This window comes from Salvelinus fontinalis, chromosome 7 (genome assembly GCF_029448725.1).
Source record: "Salvelinus fontinalis isolate EN_2023a chromosome 7, ASM2944872v1, whole genome shotgun sequence".
NCBI lineage: Eukaryota > Metazoa > Chordata > Actinopteri > Salmoniformes > Salmonidae > Salvelinus > Salvelinus fontinalis.
The window spans coordinates 16,731,484-16,736,406 of NC_074671.1; positions in this window are offsets into that span (position 1 = coordinate 16,731,484).

The window sequence follows — 4,923 nt, forward strand, 5'->3', positions numbered from 1 at the left end:
ACCAATTCTCCCTCCCGCTCACTTCCATGCTTTACCTAGATGTGTGTGTGTGTGTGTGTGTGTGTGTGTGTGTGTGTGTGTGTGTGTGTGTGTGTGTGTGTGTGTGTGTGTGTGTGTGTGTGTGTGTGTGTGTGTGTGTGTGTGTGTGTGTGTGCAGTGAAAGCGAGACAGATAGAAAATAGTTCGTATACAGAGTTCGTATAAGAGCGTAACCATGTGGGGTGGAGTGCAAATGTGTGTGAATGTGTTTATGTCCGTTTGTAAGCAAACGTGTGAGCGGAAGAGCATGTCTGTTAGTGTGTGTTAGTGTGTGTTAGTGTGTGGTAGTGTGTGGTAGTGTGTGTGTGTCATCTCAGTATGTGTGTTAGTGTGTGGTAGTGTGTGGTAGTGTGTGGTAGTGTGTGTGTGTCATCTCAGTATGTGTGTTAGTGTGTGTTGGTGTGTGGTAGTGTGTGGTAGTGTGTGTTAGTGTGTGTGTCATCTCAGTATGTATGTTAGTGTGTGTTAGTGTGTGGGTGTGTGGTAGTGTGTGGTAGTGTGTGTTAGTGTGTGTGTCATCTCAGTATGTGTGTTAGTGTGTGGTAGTGTGTGGTAGTGTGTGGTAGTGTCTGTTCGTGTGTGGTAGTGTGTGGTAATGTGTGGTAGTGTGTGGTAGTGTGTGGGAGTCATCTCAGTATGTGTGTTAGTGTGTGTGTGTCATCTCAGTATGTGTGTTAGTGTGTGTGTGTGTGTGTGTCATCTCAGTATGTGTGTTAGTGTGGGTGTCATCTCAGTATGTGTGTTAGTGTGTGTGTGTCATCTCAGTATGTGTGTTAGTGTGTGTGTGTGTCATCTCAGTATGTGAGTTAGTGTGTGTTAGTGTGTGTGTGTCATCTCAGTATGTGAGTTAGTGTGTGTTAGTGTGTGTGTGTCATCTCACTATGTGAGTTAGTGTGTGTTAGTGTGGGTGTCATCTCAGTATGTGAGTTAGTGTGTGTTAGTGTGTGTGTGTCATCTCAGTATGTGTGTTAGTGTGTGTTAGTGTGTGTGTCTCATCTCAGTATGTGAGTTAGTGTGTGTTAGTGTGGGTGTCATCTCAGTATGTGAGTTAGTGTGTGTTAGTGTGTGTGTGTCTTCTCAGTATGTGTGTTAGTGTGTGTGTCATCTCAGTATGTGTGTTAGTGTGTGTGTCATCTCAGTATGTGTGTTAGTGTGTGTGTGTCATCTCAGTTTGTGTGTTAGTTTGGGTGTTATCTCAGTAGGTGTTTTAGTGTGTGGGAGTCATCTTAGTATGTGTGTTAGTATGTGTGTGTCATCTCAGTATGTGTGTTAGTGTGTGTTAGTGTGTGTTAGTGTGTGTTAGTGTGTGTTAGTGTGTGTGTGTCATCTCAGTATGTGTGTTAGTGTGTGTTAGTGTGTGTTAGTGTGTGTTAGTGTGTGTGTGTCATCTCAGTATGTGTGTTAGTGTGTGTTAGTGTGTGTGTGTCATCTCAGTATGTGTGTTAGTGTGTGTGTTAGTGTGTGTTAGTGTGTGTTAGTGTGTGTGTGTCATCTCAGTATGTGAGTTAGTGTGTGTTAGTGTGTGTGTCATCTCAGTATGTGTGTTAGTGTGTGGGTGTCATCTCAGTATGTGTGTTAGTATGTGTGTCATCTCAGTATGTGTGTTAGTGTGTGTGTGTGGGTGTCATCTCAGTATGTGTGTTAGTGTGTGTGTCATCTCAGTATGTGTGTTAGTGTGTGTGTGTGTCATCTCAGTATGTGTGTTAGTGTGTGTGTGTGTGTCATCTCAGTATGTGTGTTAGTGTGTGTGGGTGTCATCTCAGTATGTGTGTTAGTGTGTGTGTGTGTCATCTCAGTATATGTGTTAGTGTGTGTGTCATCTCAGTATGTGTGTTAGTGTGTGTGTGTCATCTCAGTATATGTGTTAGTGTGTGTGTGTCATCTCAGTATGTGTGTTAGTGTGTGTGTGTCATCTCAGTATATGTGTTAGTGTGTGTGTCATCTCAGTATGTGTGTTAGTGTGTGTGTGTCATCTCAGTTTGTGTGTTAGTTTGGGTGTTATCTCAGTAGGTGTTTTAGTGTGTGGGTGTCATCTCAGTATGTGTGTTAGTGTGTGTGTCATCTCAGTATATGTGTTAGTGTGTGTGTGTCATCTCAGTATGTGTGTTAGTGTGTGTGTGTCATCTCAGTATGTGTGTTAGTGTGTGTGTGTCATCTCAGTATGTGTGTTAGTGTGTGTGTGTCATCTCAGTATGTGTGTTAGTGTGTGTTAGTGTGTGTGTCATCTCAGTATGTGTGTTAGTGTGTGTTAGTGTGTGTGTCATCTCAGTATGTGTGTTAGTGTGTGTGTCATCTCAGTATGTGTGTTAGTGTGTGTGTGTGTCATCTCAGTATGTGTGTTAGTGTGTGTTAGTGTGTGTGGGTGTCATCTCAGTATGTGTGTTAGTGTGTGTGTGTCATCTCAGTATGTGTGTTAGTGTGTGTGTGTGTCATCTCAGTATGTGTGTTAGTGTGTGTTAGTGTGTGTGGGTGTCATCTCAGTATGTGTGTTAGTGTGTGTGTGTCATCTCAGTATGTGTGTTAGTGTGTGTGTCATCTCAGTATGTGTGTTAGTGTGTGTTAGTGTGTGTGTCATCTCAGTATGTGTGTTAGTGTGTGTTAGTGTGTGTGTCATCTCAGTATGTGTGTTAGTGTGTGTGTCATCTCAGTATGTGTGTTAGTGTGTGTTAGTGTGTGTGTCATCTCAGTATGTGTGTTAGTGTGTGTTAGTGTGTGTGTCATCTCAGTATGTGTGTTAGTATGGGTGTCATCTCAGTATGTGTGTTAGTGTGTGTTAGTGTGTGTGTGTCATCTCAGTATGTGTGTTAGTGTGTGTGTTAGTGTGTGTTAGTGTGTGTTAGTGTGTGTGTGTCATCTCAGTATGTGTGTTAGTTTGTGTTAGTGTGGGTGTCATCTCAGTATGTGAGTTAGTGTGTGTTAGTGTGTGTGTCATCTCAGTATGTGTGTTAGTGTGTGGGTGTCATCTCAGTATGTGTGTTAGTGTGTGTGTCATCTCAGTATGTGTGTTAGTGTGTGGGTGTCATCTCAGTATGTGTGTTAGTGTGTGTGTCATCTCAGTATGTGTGTTAGTGTGTGTGTGTCATCTCAGTTTGTGTGTTAGTTTGTGTGTTATCTCAGTAGGTGTTTTAGTGTGTGGGTGTCATCTCAGTATGTGTGTTAGTGTGTGTGTGTGTGTGTGTGTCATCTCATTATGTGTGTTAGTGTGTGTGTGTCATCTCAGTATGTGTGTTAGTGTGTGTGTGTCATCTCAGTATGTGTGTTAGTGTGTGTGTGTCATCTCAGTATGTGTGTTAGTGTGTGTTAGTGTGTGTGTCATCTCAGTATGTGTGTTAGTGTGTGTGTCATCTCAGTATGTGTGTTAGTGTGTGTGTCATCTCAGTATGTGTGTTAGTGTGTGTGTGTGTCATCTCAGTATGTGTGTTAGTGTGTGTTAGTGTGTGTGGGTGTCATCTCAGTATGTGTGTTAGTGTGTGTGTCATCTCAGTATGTGTGTTAGTGTGTGTGTGTCATCTCAGTATGTGTGTTAGTGTGTGTGTGTGTCATCTCAGTATGTGTGTTAGTGTGTGTGTGTGTCATCTCAGTATGTGTGTTAGTGTGTGTGTCATCTCAGTATGTGTGTTAGTGTGTGTGTCATCTCAGTATGTGTGTTAGTGTGTGTGTGTCATCTCAGTTTGTGTGTTAGTTTGGGTGTTATCTCAGTAGGTGTTTTAGTGTGTGGGTGTCATCTCAGTATGTGTGTTAGTGTGTGTGTCATCTCAGTATATGTGTTAGTGTGTGTGTGTCATCTCAGTATGTGTGTTAGTGTGTGTGTGTCATCTCAGTATGTGTGTTAGTGTGTGTGTGTCATCTCAGTATGTGTGTTAGTGTGTGTGTGTCATCTCAGTATGTGTGTTAGTGTGTGTTAGTGTGTGTGTCATCTCAGTATGTGTGTTAGTGTGTGTTAGTGTGTGTGTCATCTCAGTATGTGTGTTAGTGTGTGTGTCATCTCAGTATGTGTGTTAGTGTGTGTGTGTGTCATCTCAGTATGTGTGTTAGTGTGTGTTAGTGTGTGTGGGTGTCATCTCAGTATGTGTGTTAGTGTGTGTGTGTCATCTCAGTATGTGTGTTAGTGTGTGTGTGTGTCATCTCAGTATGTGTGTTAGTGTGTGTTAGTGTGTGTGGGTGTCATCTCAGTATGTGTGTTAGTGTGTGTGTGTCATCTCAGTATGTGTGTTAGTGTGTGTGTCATCTCAGTATGTGTGTTAGTGTGTGTTAGTGTGTGTGTCATCTCAGTATGTGTGTTAGTGTGTGTTAGTGTGTGTGTCATCTCAGTATGTGTGTTAGTGTGTGTGTCATCTCAGTATGTGTGTTAGTGTGTGTTAGTGTGTGTGTCATCTCAGTATGTGTGTTAGTGTGTGTTAGTGTGTGTGTCATCTCAGTATGTGTGTTAGTATGGGTGTCATCTCAGTATGTGTGTTAGTGTGTGTTAGTGTGTGTGTGTCATCTCAGTATGTGTGTTAGTGTGTGTGTTAGTGTGTGTTAGTGTGTGTTAGTGTGTGTGTGTCATCTCAGTATGTGTGTTAGTTTGTGTTAGTGTGGGTGTCATCTCAGTATGTGAGTTAGTGTGTGTTAGTGTGTGTGTCATCTCAGTATGTGTGTTAGTGTGTGGGTGTCATCTCAGTATGTGTGTTAGTGTGTGTGTCATCTCAGTATGTGTGTTAGTGTGTGGGTGTCATCTCAGTATGTGTGTTAGTGTGTGTGTCATCTCAGTATGTGTGTTAGTGTGTGTGTGTCATCTCAGTTTGTGTGTTAGTTTGGGTGTTATCTCAGTAGGTGTTTTAGTGTGTGGGTGTCATCTCAGTATGTGTGTTAGTGTGTGTGTGTGTGTGTGTGTCATCTCATTAT